Below are 25,105 nucleotides of genomic sequence, written 5' to 3'. Positions count from 1 at the left end.
TTGATCATTTGTAATAATGATAATGACGAAGTTGAAAAATCATGTTGGAAGATGAAAAAATGTGTAAATGGACAAAAATGGGGGGAAAATGGGCTTGCAAGCCTTAGGGTTGTTTTCTAACCCTCTTACCAAGCAAAAACCCACACGGGTTTTTTAAATTAAAAAGTATTGTTGTTCACCAAAAGTGATAACCCAAGACACTTGCAAATCTATCTATGAGATAGCCGATCTCAATCAATGAAACACCTCAAGGCTTGGACAACATAACATAGGATCCTAATGATCCTCCTGCACTCCAGGTTCTGCTAGACCTAGGGGGGGACACCCTTTTGATGCATTGAAGACAACAATCACAAACATAAGACTACATCAACAATGAGCAGACAAACCATTCCACAAGCTCACCAAATTAGGAACACACTACAGATTGGCTAGATCTGTATAAATCATAAATGAAAACAGAGCTTGGAATGAGAAGAACACACCCCTAAACATAAAGGGAAATAGATTTATCTTTTAAAATGTTGTTCTGAGACCATTCCCAAATCTGTCAAAGACCAATGCCTTGTTCATTGGGCAGCAGAGTCACACACAGAACTACGAATATAAATCATAGATGCAAGCTATTTTTCCTTACCACATATCCCTGCACTAATACCTTGTACTAATGCATTACTCAATCCATTCATAAAATTATCAGATCTGGGACACATTCCATTGTTTATGACTGATTATAGAATTTAAACTCTTCATTGAAGAATGCCTACAAACAATCATACAATCTCCTTGAGATGGCAAATTATAAGCCTCCTTGAGGATTCAATTCATAAAAATTAAATGCATACACAAAGACAATATCATGGGAAATTACTCATGCCTGACACAAGTAAGACCTGCAACTAAAACCACATTTACAACATTGCACTGAAATCTCTATGCCCTGAAACCAAACATAAGCATTTACAAACTTGGGTCAAGATCTTCAGAAAATGGAAGCCATCAAATCTGGAGCATTTTCCAAATTTCTGGAACCCTTCCAACTAAGAAGAATTCAGAATAAAAAGAGGAGGGAAGAAAATCAAATCTGCAATTGAATTGCCAAGTGTCTCCCCTCTAACTGAATTTTGTTCCCGTGGAAAATGCTTCCAAAATATCCCACATTTGTCAAAATTAACTTCATAATCAGATTCCTCATTCCGAGAGCTTTCCAAAAATATATAACACTTTATACCTTGGCCAAAAATTGAGTCCTGGGCGAATTAATTCCCCAATGTGCACCATCATTTAAAATTTTCATTTATTAATATAGTTTAAACTATATAATAAACAATTTTAATTTTAATTTTTGCCCCTGATGTGCTCTGACGCTTTGCCACGTGGTGGCCTTCGATTGGCTGATGGGGTTGACCAGACGCCACCTAGGATGACACCTCATCACCGCCACGTCATCTGCTACTAGGCTACTTGCTTGTACGCCACTTCATCGCCACATCATCACCACAGGACTGCCACCTGTGCGCCAACTGTGTGCCACGTCACTGCCACATCACTGGGACCCACTTGCTGGACCGTTGACTGTACCCACCACCTGGCTTTTGCAACTTCGCAGGGTGTAACTCGCGTGCATCTTCCTTTCGTGAAATAGCGCGAGCCGTTGATCTCTCTCGAACTTGCTCACTCGTTAACCTGGCCTTCCTCTGCAAAATTTTGCCTATCTGCCTCAGGAAGCATGCCTGCGTGGGGTCCACCTAGTCATCACTCAGTCAACTCCTCTGTTGCCTCGAGAAGCATGCTCACGCGTGGGCCAGCCTTGGGCGCCATCAGGCACCATGTGTCAAAAGCCTTTAAAGCTTAGACATTATAGATTAGTTTGTTTTTAGTTATAAACATTAAAAAAGACCATTTCCCAGTGCATGTCAGATATTGCTTATGCCTGGAGCTGCATGTTAAAACTCTCTCTGCAACTTTCAATGGTGATTTTGGATGTTGCTGAAGATTTTGACAGTCCTCTTTAATGCCACAGAAGGAGGAGTTACTAGAATTCGTTTGGAAATCTCATGCTGCTGCCAATTCCATGTCAATTTGGAGTTTTGAAAACTTGTTTGCTGCACTTTACATTTGAATAAAAATTTTGAATGTTGCTCAAAAACCACATAGCAGAGGAGATTGCAAAGCCTTTGATGTCTCTCCTCCCAAACACCACGCAGGGGGCATTTCTCCACCTATCAAAGCCACGCAGGAGACGAAGGACTGCTGCCAAAAGCATTTGGTTGAAAACCTTTTGAAATGCCTCTTCCACCATTTCCCATGTCACGCAGAGGGGGGCTGCATTTCAACATGCTGGCAGTCTCAAATGCATTTGTTTGGGTGCTTCTATTGCTGTTATCTGCTACTAGAGATCTCACGTGGGGAGGAGGGAGTGTAATGATTGTTTGAAAGTTTTACATAGCTTTAAATGCCACGTTGCCACTCCAAAACTTTAGCTGGGGTTTTTACATGCTCTTATTGCAGTCTACAAACTCTAATGGGCCAAGCAACAGCAAAGAGGGAATGGGGAGACCACATACAACAAGGAGAATGGGGATTTTGTTTGCTGCCAATACACCTAATAACTGAAGAGAATGAAGTTGGTAGGATGGGAGGATGCTTGGCAAAATCACGTGGAGTGTGGGATGCCCATTTGCATTTGTTGAGGACATTCTAATGTCTTTTCAACCTCCATGTTCCTCACACATAGCAAGGAGGACATTAACAGAGTTCTGGAATTTGGAACTACACCTTGTAATTCAAATTCTGAAGTTTTTATTGCTAGCCAAAGGAATACCATAAAGTTCCATAAAAACTTCTCAGTTATATGCCCACATAATGAGACAAAATCATCTCTTAATAAACCAATTTGCCAATATGCATTTGAGCTAGTATTGATATGCATTACTCGCCATGAAATAAGAACATTTCACAATAAAATTTAATGCACGGGCATGAGCCTGGTCCCGCCCCAAAGTGGGTCCAACTAATTTTTTTTTCGATTTCATGCAGTTGACCTCTGAAATGATTCAGGAACTTTAAAATTACCTCTGTAATCGATCGACATTGTTTTCGGATCATTAATCCACATTTTGCAACTTTTAGGCAATTACGCCACATTTTCACATTTAATTGCGAAGACGTAATTTTCAAACCTATCAAAACACCTTTCTGGAGCTCGCCATCTGACAGGCGTGTACTCTGATATACAAGGATGCTACCGAATGGTTTCTCAAGATGAGTCCTGAGCAAAGAGATATTAATTTTTGAAAATTCCCAACTGGCTTTGTCGACACTGCGGACCTGATGAAGTCAATGTCCTGGCAACACATGACGCCTTTCTCAAAAATATCAAACGACCTCCGTGGGTCCTCAAATTCGGAACATAGGTACCTTGAAGTACATATTAAATCTTTGAATTCTCAATTTGATCACTAGACTGATAGGATGCAAACAACGCACTCACAAAAATGGCTACATTAACTGATATAACACTGGAGTGCGGATAATTGAATTTGATGGCAAAATGAGCTCTTTTGAAAACCGATCAAACGGATTGGTAGAGCCTTGAAATTTGAAACGTGGCTCATCATTTATACCAAAATTATCCTGGAACAAATATTTTGACATGACACTTACTGAGGCAACTTTTACACTTGTGCGAAACAAGGCTCCGACTAGCTGTCGAAACAGGGACTAGTCAAACCACACAAACTGCAAATAGATTTGGCTTTGAAAACTGAGCAAATGGATTCATTAGGACTTGAAATTTTGTAGACTGAATCAAATTTATGCATAGAATTGAATCCACTTTGAATTTTTTCATGATGATCAACAGGGAAAAAGATGTAATCGCTCAAAGAAGGCTACTCCATAAAATCTGCATTTGTGCCTAAAATGCACTTCCAGCTCACCCCTCAAACTGGGTACCTCAAAAACTTATCCAAATTGAATTCTGAAAGTTGCAAATCACTGAATAGGCCAAATGAAAGGTGTAGGACATGAATCCTGAGCCTTACCCCTTGAAAATCAACTGGCTCCATTTTACCCTCTCGCAAACTAGGCCGTTCAAACTGACTCATTCAGATACTTTTCTGACATGCAGAGAAATTTTTTGAAATGGGCCTCTAAAATTTGGCTCAATTTTAATCAGTCCCAACAAGTACTATTCACAGTTCTCCATAACCCGCACGGGTTTTGAAAAACAAAAAGTACTATTCATAGTTCTACATAACCTATACGGGTTATGTAGAACTAAAACCATTATTTTGTGTTTCACAAAACCCGTACGGGTTATGAAGACATAATAATGTATTCTTGTAAAATTAGCATTTACTACACATATGTCTAGACATATATATATATATATATATATATATATATATAATATGTGTTTATGTATGTATATATGCATATCTATAGTTATATATACATATTTATATAGATATATGTATACATGTTTGTATACATGCATGTCTCTCTTCTTTTCCTCTCTCTCTCGTCTTACTTCCCCTGTCACTATCTCTGTCTATTTAGAGCCCTAATTATCCTCCTTGAGTTCTATCTCATCTCTCTCTCCACACTTCTCTCCCTGTCGAGTCTCTCACCCTTTTCTCCTTCTCGTTCTCTCTCTACCTCATGTGTCTCACTGTCTCCTTCTTCTCCTGCTCTCTCTCCCTATCCCATTCTCTCTCTTTCTCTCTCTCTCTCTCACACATTATCCTATCCTATTCTTACTCTCTCTCCTTCTCTCTCTTTCTCTACCCCTCCCTCTCCCTCTCCCTCTCATTATCTTATCTTATTCTCTCTCTCCCCCTCCCCCTCTCTTGACCCTATCCCAATCTCCCTCCATCCCCCTCTCCTTATCCTCTCTCTCTCTCTCTCTTTCCTTTTTCCAATCTCCCTTTCTCTTCCTCTCTCCCTCTTCTTTTCCCAATCTCCTTCCCTCCCCCTCTCCTTATCCTATTCTCTCTCTCTCTCTCTCTCTCTCTCTCTCTCTCCTTACCATATTCTATTCCTCTTCCTATCCCCTATTCTCTCTCTCTCTCCCTCTCTCCCTCTCTCCCCCTCTCTCTCTCTCCTTTTCCCAATCTCCCTCTCTCTCTCTCTCTCCCTCTCTCCCTCTCCTTTTCCTAATATCCCCCCCCCCTCTCTCTCTCTCTTTCTCTCTCTCTCCCCCTCTCCTTTTCCCAATCTTCCTCTCTCTCCCTCTCCCCCTCTCCTTTTCCTAATCTCACTCTCTCCCTCTCCCTCCATCCCCCTCCCCCCCCCTCTCTCTCTCTCTCTCTCTCTCTCTCTTCCTATCCCCTTCTCTCTCTCTCTCTGACTCTCTCTCCCCCCTCTCCTTATATTATTCTATCCCTCTCTTCCTACCCCCCCTCTCTCTCTCTCTTAATCCTATTCTCACCCTCTCTCCCTTCTCTTTCTTTCTTTCTTTGTCTGTTTGTCTGTCTGTCTGTCTGTCTATTTCTCTCCCCACTTCCTATTTGGTTCCTAGTTCTGCATAACCCGTACAGGCTATGCAGAACTAAGGCCAAAAATTCTAGTTCTACATAACCCATGGGTTTCTAAAAAAAAAAAAAGTTCCTCAAAACCCGCACGGGTTTTGAGGAACTTTTTGTTTTTTTTAATTGTTTTTGGTTAGGCTTGGTTTTACCAAGCTTAGCACATTTTTGAATTTCAAGAACATGCACAGGCAATGAAAAATTTCATATTTTTTTTGCATGTGGCCACTTTTCTGTTCACCATCTTGGTGCACTTACCCATAAATGAAATATTTTGTCATCAATGGAAGTGTTGACGGGCGTTTTGACACACTCACCAACAGTCAAGTAGTTTATATGAACACTTCCCACCTCTCCTAAAAAGCAATAATTTTTTGGGAACTAACCACTCCAAGGTCTCTATAGTGGGTTCTTGACAGTGATGGGCAGCTCAATGGTTGATGTGGTCATACTTGTTAAAGGGGCCTGCTGGTTGAAACAACTTCCAATAGATTAACTTTTTTTTTTTTGTATATTTATAGTTTAGATTCTCTTTCAAAATAAACTGCAAAAGATGGTTCGGGGAAAAAAGAAAATAACAATGAAACCAATACAATAACAACTTAATGAACTAATCAATTAGCACCTTGCAATCTAAATATCATCAATATTATTCAAACCAACATTCAATAACGAACCTCCAATAAACATACAAAGTCATGCAACCTCACAAATTCATGGAAACAAATACCACCACAATATTTCTCTATCACATTAATTCTCATACACCACTTACATGTGCAATATGATTCATAAAGCAATAAAACATAAGATCAAAATAAGTTGTTGATTTCAAAGAATAAACAATACTAGATTTCAAAGAACAAATTCATAGCACATGCAAATAGATCGGACAATCTATAAGTTGTTTCTTATATTAACTCCAAAGAATGTATCATAACATCTACTCAAACTCATAAAATATGCATAAAAATCTCTAAAAGAATATTTAATTGGGCCTCAAATCGTCAATTTGTAGACCCTTACAATGAATCAAAATCTCTAATTTATAGAGTTTCTTGTCCTACTTTCTAGGAAATAAACCTATCACTAAAAAAGCAAGGAGCCATAGTTGACATGCAAGTCTCTGCCTTGAACTCCAATTAACTACTATGAAATTGTGACTGGGTGAGCATTGCAAAAATGGTGTTGCATGAGCCAAAACTTCTTAATCATGCAAAACTTGCTCAATAATTTAAGGTACATGCTAGAGCAGCAGTTGAAGTCCCAGTCATAGTGACATGCAAAATTATTCAAAGATACCATGCTATCATTAGAAATTGTATGTTCAACTTCTACTTCTTTTTATAACTCTTGTAGTTCCTAATGAAGCATGCAACTACCTCAACAAGAGGATCAACAACATGTTTGATTCTGAACTTGAACTTCTTCAAAATCTCCTTTGCATTCTTACTTCTATTCTCTGATTTCTCTATTATCTCTGAAGCCTATTGACACTGTGTTATCAAGTATGCATATCTATCCATTAACTCAACATTAAACTCAGTAGAAGTTGTAAAATAATATTCCGCATATGCGTCCCACTGACAGAGTATATTTTCCTCCAAATATCCAGCACTAAGAATACGAAGCCCAAAAATGCCTAACAACTTCACTACATACTTTTCATATTTCTTTACCGACCCAAGGAGAGAAAGACAATAATATGTTATGCCCTTTCCATACTGCTGCAACATCTCAATCTTCAATTATTAAATATATATATAAGACTGCAAATTTTCAATACTATCTCCTCCTAAGAGATCTTCCTCCATTATGATTTCTTCCCCAAGATTCAAAATCTTATTCAAAATCTCACAATGCTTAGAAAAAATATTGATCATTTCCTTCCACTGTTGAGAAAATGAAGCTAGAGCTCCACCTACCCGTGTCGCTCTCCCATATACCTCCATGGTATTCTACAAAAACAATCTAATCTTAGAAGCATTATTCTGTGCCCATGTTTTTGTAGTTGCAACCACCTTTCTCACTTCAATGAGTGTCTTTATGTCACCTTCTGGAAGCGATGAGATTGAAGGCAAACTATCATCTATACACACATACAGTGGCTTGCCCATTTCTACCAGTAACTGCTTGTATTGTTATAATTGTGCCTTAACCTCTGAGTGAGAAATGTGCTCTTTCTCTATTCTTCTCCTCGCCACACTAGTAGCAAGTTACAACGTATCCAACTCTCCCCACTTGGGTTTCTTACCCAATTTTACTTGTGAAACTTGGTATTTTGGGGAGCTCTGGCCTTCAACTTGTACAGGAACTGCAATATCAACAATCACCTCACTAGAACCGGTTCTAGACAAATGATACACGGTCTTTGTCTTCTTTGTTTTCCTTGGTTCTTTAGTGATTGCTTGTTGCAAGGTGATTTTTTGTAATACTATTTTCTTCTTCTTCTCAAAGGTCAAGCTTAACCATTATGGAGTGTCTTCATCCTTATAACCTTCATGTGGCATGATCTTTGTAGTTACCTTGTGTGCCTTTTACTTGCTCTTCTACTTCATCTTTCTCTTTGTCCTGTTGTTCAAGAATTTGCACACCTTGGGTTGATGTACCCGGTTGAACTTGGATGGTTTGGAGAGCGATATCAATATTCAATTTCTATTGTTTGTGCGACTCCCCTAACTTGTCACTTACTTCCTCTTTAAATTCGTTATCAACTTTATCTATTTCTTTCAATTCTCCTTCAACTGCTATTTCTTTAACAAATTATCTTCTTCCTTAGGAGTTAAAAGCAATCTTTCATCATGTTCATCCTTGGGTTCATCTTGTTCTTCATATGGCTTCTTTTCTGGTAGATTCTGCTCATCTATGTCCATAGGATCCACTGGTGCATGTTTCCCGAGCTGAACAAATTTCTTTCTCTTCTTCTTCTCAGTTTTCCTTTGTACCAATTGTACAATAGGCTACTCATCCTCCTGATCAAAATCGGACTCGATATTATGAATAGTCACCTTTTCCATAGTAGGAGTTAATACTTTTATTAATGGAGGTGATGTTACTGATGTTGTTGCAAAAATATTGGTCAGTTCAGAAACCGATGCCATCACATGGATTGTAGTAGCTAGTGATGTCAAAATTGGAGCGTGTGTTGTTGTGGTAGGTGGAGGCTGAGTAGATGTTGTTGTTGTATAAGGAGGAGGTTGAGTAGAGGTAGATATACCTTCATCAGCCTTTCCTTTCTCATCTTTCTCCTTAGTTTATTCTCCTAGAACTTGCCCAATAACAACCCTAACGGAATGTAGTTTTGCTAGTGGCAGAACTCCTAATCCCTTCCTTACTCCAAAATTTGTTGCCTTTTTCAGTAACTCAGCCTTTCGCATTTGTTCCTTGACTTGTTCCATAAGCTCCTTTGTGGCTGGCTTAGGTCTAATAGCTTCATCTAGTTTTGTGGGTGTGTTATTTCTAGAACTAGACCTTGTTCTCCAGACATATTCCCCACGTACCCTTGCTTGAGGATTATCAGTGACTTATTTTTTTTGTTTTCCTTTTGAAGCGCTTGGCCTAATCCTCAAATTCGGCCATTGTTTAGTTCTTTTTATAACATTTTGGGTTACTGAATCTATATTTACATCTTCCCGTCTTGACCATCTTATTAGGGAGAGGGGTTTCTTATCAATTCCTTTCTCCCTATATGTTTGGTCTAATAATTCACCATCATCCCTCAATTCTTTAGGGAGATTTGTCTCTATTTCAAAAATTTCTTATTTGTGGGACTAACAACCTAGAATAATTTTTCTCTCTAACTTCAAAACTTTATTGGAGGTTGGCCCAAAATTATTCTAACCTCGGTTTATGCCCATCATAAGCTTTTGGCATCATTTGCTTCAGTTTTTCATATGGATCATAATGTTCTCGAGCATAATTCAATTCTTTTAAATGTAAGTCTTGTAATTCTTACTCGACCGCCTTAGCTACTTGAATTTTTAAACAAGAAAAATAACCAATTGAAACAAAGAAATCCACATCGGTTTTGTGCTTTGAAGACAACAATGACTGTAATCCAACCATCTGCCTTACATACTCTAAGAGTATCACCCTATCATTGCAATATCTAGGCAGCACCATGGGATTATCTGTGAAGCCACTAACCCTGATGTATGTAGAATGTTGATTTTGGATGAACCAACATCCCTATTCCCTTATTATTGCCATTGCCTCCGGGCTTATTCTATAACCCTCATCACTTGTGAGCTTTATAATAACGAGGAAGAGGAAGGCATCATTTATCCTTTAAAAATGTACCTTTTCATTTCTCAGAGGGAGTTGAGTATAATACTCCCATACCTTTTTCTGCCCCTCTTCATCATTGAGTTGGCCCTTTGTTTGCAACCTTGGAAACTTGCTTGCCCGAGCAGCTACCTAGATAACATAGGAAGTAAAGATTTTTTTTTTGTTTTGTGCACATCAACCAGTTGACTGTATGCTATCCAATAATATTTGGGCCCAATCAAAATATTGTTTCACAATCAAAATAGTAGTCATGTACTAAAACATCTAGGGGTGAAAATATTGGCAATCTGGCTTACCGAAGACCTTGCTCAACATGATTATTAGGTCACACTGTGGCTCTTTGAAATCGGCCCTTAGAATTTCACTGGCCTTCAACCCTATCTTTCTCTCTTCTTCGATCTAGTTTTCATTCATGTGTCTTTTGTAGGAAGTGGTATCCTTATCCCATACTATTAGGATAACCGGTGAACAGTTGAGAGGGGGCAGGCTGAATTAGTTGTTAACAGATTATAACGTTTAATCCACAATACAACCTTAAATAAATCAAATACCGGTAAAGTACATATAGATGCCGGTAGGGAAAGATACCAGTAAACAATACAACATAACAATTAACCAGATAATCAATGCAAACAAACCATACCACATAACACCATGGTTTGTACGTGGAAAATCTAGAAAGGGAAAAACCATGGTGGGAAGCCTACCTATAGTCAGATGATACTTTTGCAGAAAGTATGTGTTACAATGAGGGCCCTGCACTTGTAGGAAGGCACACTGCCTAGAGCGTATTGTTCATTAAAAAAGAGTCTCACTGACTAGAGAGAGGCTACAACCATCTCAAAATAAATGGACAAAAATCCAATAGAGTGAACTTATAGAAATAGCATCAACCATGCCTGATTATAGTCTCGGTTAAGCTAAGTGCCGAAGGACTAAATCCTCTTTTGAATCCAATTCTATCACCAATGATCGACCAACTCCTCTACCTAAATGATATTACAATTTTTGCACATTACATTCCTTGACCATGACCTTTTCAATAACCATGATACTTTACAAAGAGTTTCTACCTCTTATTTATACAAACCCTAAGGCCTAAACTGATTAGGTCAGCCACCTAAAAGATATTACAATAAGATCATTACATTATTCTATATTACAATGATATGCCATGTCGGTTTAACACCAAAGCAATAATAACAAATCCATAAATCATCTTGAGTCATCCTGATAATGTGTAGAGTACACGTTAGCATGATACTGCTCCATAACCTAGATAGGTACCAGACCTATTTTGGGTCCACCACACCAAAGAAATGTCTTCAAGCATTTGAAGCACGATCAAAGAACATCTTCAACATCCTGAAATCCATGAAGAAGCAGCACCAACACCAACTATGCATCCTGTCATGATTCCTTAATGAAAGCTCTACCGGTAAAGCCTTAAACTAGTGTCAATAATGGTTTACCAGAGTGTATGATAGCATCCGATTACCAAGCCAATACCAAATGACCAAAACATTCTCATGGAGCATATAACACATGAAATCAAATATGCTTCACTGATCAAAACATGCCGAAAGTTTCCAACAGATAGTCTAGATCTTCTATCGGTAACCAACCATAACAACTAGTGTTGACATCAATGACAAAACATCAATGCAACACATAATCAATTCATCCATTATTCCAACGATCTCTCCCTTTGGCATTGATGGCAACACTAGATGTGAAAACATCTAAGTACCAAGAAATGCCAAACAAGTCTCCCCCTGTGGAAGGCAACCAACAATCAATAGCTCTCCTCCCCTTGTGAATGATATCTCTGTAAGGTTCTGAATGATTTTTCACATTACTATCACTCCCCCTTTGACATCAATGCTAGAAATATGATAAAAATATCAAAGCAATGATATAAACCTCTGAATCTCAAAGCTAACTACTCCCCCTGAGTAGTAGCACCACTGATCAGTGTCAGAATGAATAATGTCTCTAGTAATGCATGTCAGACTAATGACAAGCTTCATCAATCAAGTCTCTGTCGGAGTGGAAGATGCCCCTAACCTGTGTCTTAAATACTCAATTTTTTCCTTAGACAACGGTTTAGTGAATATGTCTGCAATCTGTTCTTTAGTGTTCACATAAACCAATTCGACTTCCTTTTCTTCAACCTTGTCCTTCAAAAAGTTATACTTTATTGAGATATGCTTAGTCTTAGAGTGAATACTATATTATTAGACATGTCAATAGCAGTAGAGTTATAATAGTAGATAACTACCGATTCACTATAATTTACCCTGATATCCTTCAACATTTGCTTCATCCACAAGACTTGAGTGTAATTATTTGCTGCTGCAACATACTCAGCTTCTGCAGTAGATAAAGAAATGCATGACTATTTTCTTTTTCTTTTTCTGATCCATGAAACCAGTTTCTTTCCAAGAAAGAAATCTCTACTAGAAGTTCTCTTCCTGTCATCAGTATCACCTACCCAATCCGAGTCAGTATATGCACATAAAATGAAATCATCATTTCTGGAATACCATAAACCATATTCTATTGTTCCTTGCAAATACCGAAATATCCTCTTTATTGCACATTCATGATTTTCTTTAGGATTACTTTTATATCTTGAAACAATACTTACTACATTCATAATATTAGGTCTAGTCTGAGTTAGATATAACAGACCACCAATCATAAACTTATACCTTATCAGATTTACCGGTGTAGAAGTATCCTTGATAGATAATTTCTCACTTGTAGCCATAGGAGTACTTACCGGTTTGGAATTCTCCATACCAAAATTTTTCAACAATTCCCTAAATACTTAGTTTGATAGATAAGGATGCCTTTTTAGTTTGAGTAATCTGCAAATCTAAGAAAAATTTCATCTCACCAATCATGGACATTTCAAATTCATTCTTCATGTTGTTAGAAAATTCCACGCATAGTTTATCTTCTCCTCCAAAATAATATCATCAACAAAAAATTTGATAATTAGAATATTAGTATTAGTGATCTTAAAATATAGATTACTATCAGCACTGCCTTTAGTAAAACCAAGCTTCAAAAGATATTTATCCAACCTTTCATACCAATCTCTAGGAGCCTGTTTCAATCCATATAAAGCTTTCTTCAATCTGCAAACCATATCTTTATCATTTTTTCAGTGAAAATCCATTAGTTTTCTCAATGTAATCTTCTTCCTCAAGCTCACCATTCAAAAATACACATTTAACATCCATTTGATAAACCTTATAGTTCTTATAAGTTGCATAGGCAAGAAATAGTCTAACAACTTCAATTCTAGCTACACGTGCAAATTTCTCACCATAATCAATTCCTTCCATTTGAGAATATCCTTTACAAACCAATCTAGCCTTGTTCCTTATAACTTGACCATCCTCATTAAGTTTATTTCTAAAAACCCATTTAGTTCCAATAACATTCTTATTTTTAGGCCGGGAAACTAAAGACCAAGTTTCATTCTTCTCTATTTGATCTAATTCATCTTCCATATCCTTTAACCAATGTTTATCCTTACAAGCTTCAATAACAATTGTTGGTTCAACTTGAGAAATAACACATACCTCTTCATTTGCCAGTTTTCTTCTTGTCATAACTCCCTTGTTTCTATCTCCAATAATTTTATCTTCAGAATGATTTAATCTTACATACCTAGGTGTCTTTTGAACTTTAGGTTCACTGCTCTTATCATCAATCATAGTTGAACTTTCTGATTGTGCCGATGTAACTATCTCACATTCTTGTACCGGTTGAGGCATTGTCGGTTTTGTTATGATCATTTCCACTTCTGATTCCCTGTCATATGATATAGAATGATTTTTGTATTGTTCATCCACTTTCACATTAGCACTCTCCACAATTTTCTGCGATCTTTTGTTATAACATCTATATGCTTTGCTCTGAATTGAATAACCAAGAAATATCCCTTCATCACATCTAGGATCAAACTTTCCAATTGAATCATCCCTTTTGATATATCATTTACTTCCAAAAATTCTGAAATACTTAACAATAGGTGTATGTCCAAACCATAGTTCATAAGGGGTCTTACCAATTTCACCTTTGATGCGAACTCTGTTGAATGTGTAGACTGTCATACTCACTGCTTCTCTCAAGTAGATATGAGGCAATTTGGCTTCCATAATCATAGATCTAGCTGCATCCAAAATGGTTCTATTCTTTCTTTCAACTACTCCATTTTGTTGAGTCCTAGGTGCAGATAGTTGTCTCCTGATTCCATTTGTCTCACAATAACTGTTAAATTCATGAGAAGTGAACTCACTGCCATGATCTGATCTCAGACATTTTATTTTCAATCTAGTTTCAATTTCAACCTTCGCTTTAAAGATCTTGAATTTCTCAAAAGCTTCAGACTTCTCCCTTAGAAAAGTCACCCACATCATTCTAGAATAGTCATCAGTAATCACCATGAAATACCTATCAACTTGAAAGATTCTAGTCCTTCTTGGACTACGTAAGTTGGTGTGAATCAAATCAAGTACATCACTAGATTTATCATGTATGCTCTTAAAATAACTTTTGACTTGCTTACCCAATTGACATTCCCTACATACTGGATTATGAGGCTTCATAATCTTAGGTATGTCTCTAACTGCCTTAGTTGAATTGATCTTAACAATACAATCAAAATTAACATGACACAACCTCTTTTGCCATAGACAACTCTCATCAATATGAGCAATCAAACATATCTTATTACCAGTGTTCAAGTGAAAGATATAACTTCCTGTTTGAATACCAGTTACAATCTCCAAACTAGTTTTGTTAATGATTTTGTATTTTGTATCTTTAAACTAAAGTTGAAAACCCTTATCAACCAATTGACCAACACTCAAAATATTATGCCTTAAACCTTCTACATAATAGACATTATCAGTGTTATGCTAACCATCCAAATAAATAATACCTCTACCTTTGATCATACATGCCTTTTCATCTCCAAATATGACTTGACCACCATTGTATTCTTGCAGGGAGAAAAATTTCCCTTGATCTCCAGTCATATGATGTGAGCATCCACTATCAATTACCCATTCATCCTTATCTTCAACTTTTGCTGCTAGGGCTTTTTCTTCATTCTTAATAGCCGGTTCTAGTTCATCTTCCTTCAAAGCATAGAAAACCCATTCCTTTCCATTTCCAGATCTACTAGCAGAGTCTTCTTCTGATTCATCTCCAGAGTCATCAGTTACTCCTTCCTCATTTTCTATGTAGCATTATTTACTTTTCTTGAATCTATATCTATTCAGGTTAGGCTTAAAAGATTTCTTAACTCTTTCCTCAAACCTTGCATTCCTTTCAGGACATCTAGATGCAAAAATGACCAATCTTATTACATGCAAAACATTGAAAAGGTGCTTTTCCTTCATACTTACTTCCTGTTGGTCCTTTAGGTATTCTTCTAGCAAATAAGGCTTCAAGTTGCTCAAGTTATTCATCTTCTTTCCTCATGTCTTCCAATTATTTTGCATACAGGGCTTTCCCATCACTTTTGCCATTAGATATTGATGATGATGCATGAAAAGAAGGTTCAGACTTTACAGCTCTAGAAGATCCAAATTCTTCAAGCTCAAAGCAGATAATTTCCCAATCAAAATGTCTCTGTTAACTGAGGTGTTTTCCATTGTTCTTAACTCATTAATTGCAGTTGCCTTCATCTTGTAAGCTGGTGGAAGGGCTCTCAAGAGTTTGGAAAATATTTCATCTTCACTTAGAAATCCTCCACAACATTGAATTCCCATAACAATCTCATTTACTCTTTTCATAAACACATAAATTCTTTCATTATCTTCCATTTTCAAGTTTTCATATCTTACCTAGTAACCATCAAGTTTAACAATTTTGACAGTAGGATCACCTTCATTCAAAGTTTGCAATTTTTTCCTCATAACCTTAGCTGATGATCTGTTAGTCAATCTCATAATTTTCTGATCAATAAGTGTACACTAGAGGGCTTCTCTAGCTCTGCAATCATTTTCAATATTCTTATCCAAGTCTACAGGAGCAAGATTACTAGATGTCGGATTATAAGGTGAGTATCCTTTCTCAGTGATCTCCCAAATATCCCTGCCAAGACATGTAAGATGAGTCTCCATTAGAATTTTCCATATCCCATAATTTGTTCCATCAAGCTTAGGGATTTTCCTTCTGAAAATAGTTGCCATTGGATTAGTTGCCATAGGACCTACCTCAAGCAGTTAAGCTTCTGCAAAAGAGGACCAAAACTTTGATACCAGTTGTTAGGATAATCGATGAAAAACTAAGAGGGGAGGGGTGAATTAGTTGTTAACAAATGATTTTTTTTTAATCCATAATACAACCTTAAACAAATCAAATATCGGTAAAGTACATATAGATGCCAGTAGGGAAAGATACTGGTAAACAATTTAACTTAACAATTAACCAGATAATCAATGCAAAGCAACCATACCACATAACACCATGATTTGTACGTGGAAAACCTGGAAAGGGAAAAACCATGGTGGGAAGCCTACCCATAGTCAGATGATACTTCTGTAGAAAGTATGTGTTACAATGAGGGGCCTGAACTTGCAGGAAGACACACTGCCTAGAGCATACTGCTCATTACAAAAGAGTCTCACTGACTACAAAGAGGCTACAACCATCTCAAGATAAATGGAAAACAATCCAATAGAGTGAACTGCTAGAAATAGCATCTACCATGCCTAATTACAGTCTCGGTTAAGCACAGTGTCAGAGGACTAAATCCTCTTCTGAATCCAATTTGATCACCAATGATCGACCAACTCCTCTACCTAAATGATATTACAATTTTCACACATTGCATTCCTTGACCATGACCTTTTCAATAACCATGATACTTTACAAAGAGTTTCTACCTCTTATTTATACAAACCCTAAGGCCTAAACTGATTAGGTCAGCCACCTAAAAGATTACAATAAGATCATTACATGATTCCATATTACAATGATATTCCATGTCGGCTTAAGACCAAAACAATAATAACAAATCCATAAACAATCTCGAGGTACAACACACGTTAGCATGATACTGGTCCATAACCTAGATAGGTACCAGACCTATTCTGGGTCCACCACGCTAAAGCAATATCTTCAAGCATTTGAAGCATGATCAAAGAACATCTTCAACATCCTGAAATCCATGAGGAAGCAGCACCAACACCAACTATGCATCCTGTCACGATTCCTTAATGAAAGCTCTATCGGTAAAGCCTTAAACCAGTGCTGGTAAGGGTTTACTAGAGTGTATGATAGCATCTGATTACCAAGCCAATACCAACTAACCAAAACATGCTCATGGAGAATATAACATATGAAATTAAATCTACTTCACTGATCCAAACATGCCGGAAGTCTCCAACAGATAGTCTCTTTTGCCGGTAAGACTAGATCTTCTACCGGTAACCAAAACTTGTCTGTCGGTAACCAACCATAATAGCTAGTGTTGAAATCAATGACAAAACATCAATGCAACACATAATCAATTCATCCATTATGCCAGCACATACCTCCGTAGCTTCCTCCTCAGTAGTCAGAAACACTTCATCCCTTGAAGGAATACCAAATACAAAACCTAGCATATCTATTGTAAATCTATTATTGTTATGCCTTTATCATCTGTGCACTTTCTGGTGTCTATGTTATACAACTATGCAATAGTCATAATAAATTCAGGGGATTGCATATATTGTGGAAAGATGGTTGCCTCCACCAATCCTGACCTCTTTATCCTCCTATAAGGAGCATCCAACCTTGGCTTGTCCAACTATATTTTGATATACTCTAGTTCCATATGTCCCACTTCGGTATGGGTCACCCATTTGATCTGGTCTTCCAATTTGGAAGCATAAGTCTGATCTTGGTAGTGGTACTTCATGGTTGATGGTAGCTTTTCCAATTCCTTAACTTTCTTGTTGGAGGTCGGGTCCATTTAATTTCTCTAATTTGCAAGAAAGAACAAAAAATTAGCCTATCACATAGTCAAAATAACAATTTTATCACCCACTTCGAGACTCTGGGGTTCCGAGGTAAGAAACTCCTTCAAAAACAATTAACTTCAGAACTCTAGGGTCTTGGGGTTCCGAGGTAAGGATAAGCTAAAAGGACCAAGCTCAGAACTCTGGGGATCCGAGGTTAGATAAAACCATATGGCCCATAACTCCGGGGTTCCGGGGTTAGATAAAACCATATGGTCCAGAAGTCTAGGGTTCTAGGGTTCCAAGGTAGGTTATTTGAAATCCCAAAGGATGGTCTAGAACTCTGGGATTGTGGGGTTCCAGGGAGATATAAAACTGTAGAGCTCGGAACTTCGAGGTTCTGGGGTAAGGACATGGCCAAAGGAGAACAACTTCGGAACTCCCAAGCTCTAGGGTTTTGAGGTTTTGACGAGAAAAACACAAAACTTTGGGATTCCAGGGACCCGAAATCCAGAACCTAGGGCATGTGAAAACACCAATATGCAAAACGAGAAATGAAAAAAAAGAAAAAAAAAAGAAAAAGTCAAAGAAAATCTACACTATGTTGGCATTTTGATGATGTTTTGATTGTCATTGATGGACACATAGTTTCTTGATGTATGAGTTATGCTCAACCAGTAATTGTTCCAACCGGTATTGTGTATTATTGAATGAATAGTCTTTAGACTATCGGTATTTTGCAAAAGATGGTTTATCAGTCACAGATTGACTAAAGATCCCAAGCGGTATGAAGACCCCAAGCAGTTTGAGGATCTCAAGTGGTACGAAGGACCCAAGCAGTAGTTAACTTTTGATCGGAACACTACGATCTTCTAGTCTTCTATTGGGACTCATTAAATTTGAGTCAAGTTTAGAGGCCCATTTCAAAAAATTTCTCTGTATTTCCAAATGATCATAAAATGAGTCAGTTTGAATGGCCTAGTTAGAGAGAGGGTAAAATGGAGCCAATTGATTTTCAAAGGGTAAGGCTTGGGAGATGTGTCCTACACCTTTCATTTGGTTAATGTAGTTTTTTCCAACTTTCAAAATTCAGTTTGGATCAATTTATTAGGTACCCATTTCAGGGGGTGAGCTAAAAGTGCATTTTAGGCAAATATGCAGATTTTATTAAGTAGCCTATTTTGAGTGCTTATATCTTTTTCCCTATTGATTTTCATAAATAATTTTAAAGTGAATTGAATTCTATGCATAAATATGAGCCTCCATGCAAAATTTCAAGTCTCTAGTACTTTATTTTCTTAGTTTAGCAAGCTCAATCTGTTTGTAGTTTGTATGGTTTGACAAGTCCCTATTTCGACAGCTAGTCGGAGCCTTGTTTTGCATAAGTGTAAAAGTTGCCCCAGTGAATGTCATGCCAAAATGTTTGTTCCAAGCTATTGTTGGCATAAATGACAAGCTATGTTTCCAGTTTCAAGCTCCTGCCAATCCGTTTGATCTATTTTCAAAAGGGTTTCTTGAGCCATCTGTTTCAGTGATTCGTACTTTCATTGCTATATCAGTTAAAGTTGCTATTTTCATCAGCGCACCATTTGCACCCAGTCAGCCTTTTGGTTGAACTGAGTATTCTAATTTTTGATATGTACTTCAAGGTACCTATGCCTCAGATTTGAGGGTCTATGAAGATCGTTTGATATTTTTAAGAAAGGCATCATGAGTTGCCTGCACATTGACTTCATTAGGTCCACAGTGCCGACAAAGCCAGTTGGTCATCTTTGACCATTAATATCTCTTCACTCAGGATTCTTCTTGAGAAACTACTTGGTAGAATTCATGTTTGTACATCAGAGTACACGTCTGTCAGTTTGCAAGGTCCAGAAAGGTGTTTTGGCTGGTTTGAAAATTACGTCTTTGCGATTAAATGCGAAAAATGTGGCGCAGGTGCCTGAAAGTTACGAAATTCAGTTTGATGATCTGAAAATGATGTTGATTGATTCCAGAGGTATGTTTAAGGTTCGTGATGCATTTTGAAGGTTAGTTGCATGAAAACAAATTTTTTTTTAGCCAAACCCACTTTCGAGCCCGACCTGGCTCATGCCCGTGCATTGATTTTGTTGGCAAATCAGTTTATTAAGAGATAATTTCATTTCATTATGTGGGCATATAACTGAGAGGATTTTATGGAACTTTATGGTTTTGAAAATTGGGGTCAATATGTCATATGTTTAGTTCTCATTTTCCATCCATAGCTACTTTGAAGAAAAGAAGGAATAAACCCATATAAGATTATCCAAGAACATAGTTCGGGCACAAACACAATGATTTGAAAATGCCTATGGACAGATCTAGTAGTAATTAAAGATAGTAAGAGCAGCAAAGATAGAGTCAAAGAAACTTTGACAATTTGATAACAGAAAGAGAAGCTACAATATACAGAGATAGTGAAATCAAAACTACAAAGTCATTTACACAACAACACACAAGCAATTAGAAATTAAATGAGTTTGAAAGTCTAATGATTGTTGAGAATGTGTAGTCATTTTGGATGAGAGAAGTCCATGACTGTATATCTATAAAAATAGTTCATGATAGAGAATAATGGATAAGGATTGTGCACATTACTCATTATATGGGTTCACTCTCAAAAGAGTAGAATCATCATCACAGTCACAACAACAACTCATGGACAATAGTGCAAAATAGGACAATGTCAGAGCAAAGGAGACTTCAGTGAAATGCAATTAGTAGCCAACTAGACTCCCTCCTCCCACGCATGGTAAAGAACATCTTAAACTTTAATGGAAAATGCAAATGGCAGGTCTGAGTCCTCCCTCCTCCTTGTTGTGGTACATGGAGGTTTTCAAGCTTTAGCAAATGCAAATTGTTGGGCATGAAGTGTGGGCTTGTTGAAGAGGCAATGGAACTTCACGTGAGAAGCTTCAAAGAAAAATGCAAACATCTCCTCCCTCTTTGCTGTAGCTGGTGAAAAAGCCATTGGAAACTTTCAAGTAAATGAAAAGGCTTTGTGAACTTTCAGGTGTGGTTACCATATCAATGAACCTTGCCAATATCCTTCCAGCGGTATGGTGAATAGACTATAGGAAACCTCAAAGAAAATGTCAGATGATGCCCCTGTGTGGAGAGTATGGAGAGTTAAAATGAAATGTAAATGGCAGCCTCCTCCCTGCATGAAGTGTGGAGGGTGTTAAACCTCCTATGCATGGTTGAAAAGGGCATTATAAAATTAAAGCAAACACTAAAGGTGCCATTAAAAGCCTTCAGAAGTGCATTTCTGGGCAAATGTATTATTCCACATTGGTGGTGAGAGCGAAAGTTTTGGTATTTATAAGAAAAAACATAGTCATCCATAGTGTCAAAGCCTCAAGGGCTTTTGACACAAGGAGTCGGTTGGGCCCCAAGGTGAACCCCACGCGCATGGGTGCATTCCCCAAGGAGACTAAGGAGGCCAAGTGGAGACTAGGTGGACCCCATGCATGCATAGATCCCGAGGCAAGTTTTATAGAGAAAGGGAGACTTAAATGGTGAGCAGGTTGTAGGAGATCCGACGATGCGTGTTGTTTCACGGGGTGGAGATTCTCATCGGTTAAGGTTCACGAAATGGAAAAAAGACTAATGAGTGAGCAAGTTACAAGAAGATCAACGGTCCACGCGATTTCGTGGAGTGGAGATGCTCTCCGGTTAAGATTCACGAAATGGCGAAGAGTTAAAGAGCATGCATGTTCAGCAAGATCCGACAGTGCGTGTGATTTCCTGAGCCAAAGATGCACGTCCATTAGCCATCACAAAATGGTGAAAGATGACATGGCGTATAGGTGGATGTCTAGCTTGCGGGTCCCACTGACATACCACTGAGGTGGCGATGAGGTGGCGTATGAGCAAGCAGTCTAGTGGCGGTGACCTGGCCAACAAGTGGTGAAAGGTGAGGTGTCATCCTAGGTGGCACCCAGTGGACCCTCCTAGCGAATCACAGGCTGACATGTGGTAGGGAATCAAGCCAAAAATAAGGGAGAAACTCAAAGCTAATGATATAGTGTAGACTATGTGGAAAAATTGAAAAAATTTAAATGACAGAGGCACAGGAATGATTAATTCGATCAGAGGCTAATTTTTGCCCAAAATATCAAGTATTATATATCACCAGAAAGCTCACGCAATTAAGAATCCAATCATGAGATTAGTTTCAACAAATATGGGATATTTAGGGAGTATTTTCTATGGGAAGGAGAAAGGAAAATATTCAGTTAGGGAAAGAAGACACTTGGCAGTGTGTTATGCAAATCTGATCTTTTTCCCTCCTCTTCTTATTCCCATTTCTTCTCAATTGTAAGGGTTCCATAAATTTGGAGAGATGCTCCATATTTTCATGGTTTCCAATTCTGATTTTTCTTCAAGATTGTATAGGGTAGGGCTTTTCTTTCAGTAATGGAGTTCAATTCTTTGTTGTAGGTGTTCTTAGTTGCAGGTTCTTGTGTATGTAAGGCATGCACAAATTCACATAGAATTTATCTCTGAAATGTATTCTTATTTTATTCAAATCTAATTCTTAAGGAGGATCAAGTTGGTCATGAGTAGTTGTGTCTGTGAGTGTAATGCTTGTTTGTAGGTAATCTTCAAGGAAGATTTTAAACTCTGTGAGCAAACATTAATAAAATACGGTTCATGTTTCTGGATCTGATATTTTCTGTGGATGAGCTCAGTAATTCATTTATGCAAGGCATTAAATGCAGGAATACTTAAGAATGAAGATGGGTCTGCAATATAAGTTTTCATCTCTAATTTGATGTGTGACTCTATTGCCCTTGGATAAGGCACTGATCTTGTAATTAAAGGGATTCTCAAACCAATTTAAAATCCAATTAGAATATCTTTATTTTATGTTATGTTTTGAAATGTTTCATCTATCTCATGCTCAAGCATAGCTGAGCTATATGTGTAGATCTAGCCCATCTGCAGTAACTCACTTGTTGTTGAGCCGTGGTGAGATCTATCTACTTTTGTTGATGCTATCATAGGTGTGTAATGAGTTTAATTTTAAGCATCAAAGGTACACCCACCTAGGTTTTGTAGAGCCTGAAGAGTAGAAGGATTCATATCCTTGTCATGTTGTCCAAGCCCTGAGGTTCTTCAAAGATTGAATTGGCTACTTCATAGATCGATTGCAGGTGTACTTGGGTTAATCAGTTTTGATGAACAACATCTTCATTTTTGACAACCGATAATCAATATATTGTATTAACTGGTATATATATGTGATGAGTTACCAACCGGTATTACTATAATGTTTGATGAGTTATCAACCACCAACACTTTGGCGGTGTGTTTGTGTCGCGTTACCAAATGTGTCTAGATGCACTATACCTAGGAACTTCTAGTCTAATTCTATTAGACTGACATGAAATCAGATTCCTTTATAAGGACAACATGTCTAGGGTTTGCGAGTGTGAGATATAGCATAGAAAAGGTTATGTGCGATCATTGAAGAGAAGATTAGGTCTGTGTGAAGAGATAGAGTGTGGAGATATTGAAGACTGAAGTAATGCTGAAATGCATTAACAAGGAGCTATCAAGGATCTAATTAAGCATACTGTGCTAGCATCTAGATCATTCACTTGTTGATTACTCACATCTTCGACAAGTCTAAAGCCCTTAACCGGGTAGGCTCAACAAAGCCTTTGTAAATCCTCTAACAAGGTGGTTCACAACTTTGGATCTTAAATCCTCTAACGGGTAGTCTTTAAGAGGATGTATCTCATAACAAAGATCTAGATTCCTAATAGGATCTGTTCTGGTGAAGAACATTGTCTGACCTTAACCGATCTGGTTACTATTCTGCACATAGTTACTTGCGAGTTTCTGCTCACTGTGGTTTTTCCCATTTGGGTTTCCACATCAAATATCTTGTTTTATGGTGATTGTGCTCTTGTGGGTGAATGTTTTGTTTTCTATTTGGTTTGCATTTATCATTACCAGTTTAATAGTGAATCTGTTGCACTGGTTATTTGCTAAATTGTTTAAAAGTCTGCTTACAGTATTTTTTGGCATACTAATTCACCCCCCCTCTTAGTATTCATCAATTGGTATCAAAACAAACCTTTCTATAAGTCTAACCACTTGGAAGGAGATATGGGGGAGTACAGTGTGAGGGAACTTACTCATCGTCTCACTCAGACTGAGAGAGCCTATGATGAACTCAAAGTCAAGTATAAAGCCTCTTTGGCCAAGAGAAGAGAGCATGCTGAGAAACTGATGGATCTCACTGAAAAATAACTCTTCTGATAAAGCAGATATGGATGCCCTAGTTGAAGAAGTTGAAAAACTGAATGAATCTAAAGCCAACCTGAGAAGAGAGTTGGAAGGACTAACTATCAGAATGTGTCAAGAGCTTGCGAATAGAAGGAAAGCTGAAGATTTGGTAAAAGACAATGATCATGAGATCTCCAAGCTGAAGCAAGAAATTAGTATCCTTACCGCTCATCTCCAAGAGAGTAAAGTGGAAAAAGAAAAAATGCAAGGTGAACTAAACATGGCTATTTCTGAGAATGCAACCTTGATGGAATCTAATGCTGCTATTTCCAATGAACTTATTGAGTCAAAGGAGATACTTTCCAAATTCAATCAGAGTACTGCTAAGCTAGACCAAAAGCTGGAATCGGCAAAGCCATCAAAGGATACCACTGGACTTGGTTTCTCTAGGTATGAGGAAGGTGAGACCTCTGGAACAAAATTTGAAGCATCAAAGAAGTAACCAACATCCAAGGATAAAGGTAAGAAAAAATTTAAACTTGTTTGTTTTAATTGTCTCAAAGGACATACTGCCAATATGTGTAGAAGCAAGGCCTACAACAATTTTCCTTATTTTCAAAACAATATGCCTAGAACCAATAGATTCAATGGAAAGTGTTATGCATGCAACAAGTTTGGGCATAGAGAATTTGAATGCAGGTCGGTTTTTCACAACACTGGGAGATATCCTCCAAGAACTTCTTTTGAATCGAAATCCCAACCGGTACAATACCCATGACCATCGGTCAGTCGGTTATCAAGCGGCAACTAGTTGGAAAGTAACTTGTTTGATCTATAGTGGTAGCAGTCACACTATTGCAACATGTAGAAGGAAGAATGGAAGTATGAATAACGGATCATGGAGAAGACCTAGAATGGTATGTTATCATTGCAACAAACCGGGACACATTGCCAGAACTTGCAGACTGAGAAAGAACCTATCGGGTGATATACCGATCACTCCAGAAGGGAAGATTGATGTTGAAACTATTCAGGTGGAAATGAATAAAACTT

This window comes from Cryptomeria japonica, chromosome 1 (assembly GCF_030272615.1).
Source record: "Cryptomeria japonica chromosome 1, Sugi_1.0, whole genome shotgun sequence".
Lineage (NCBI taxonomy): Eukaryota > Viridiplantae > Streptophyta > Pinopsida > Cupressales > Cupressaceae > Cryptomeria > Cryptomeria japonica.
This window is presented reverse-complemented; position numbering follows the sequence as displayed.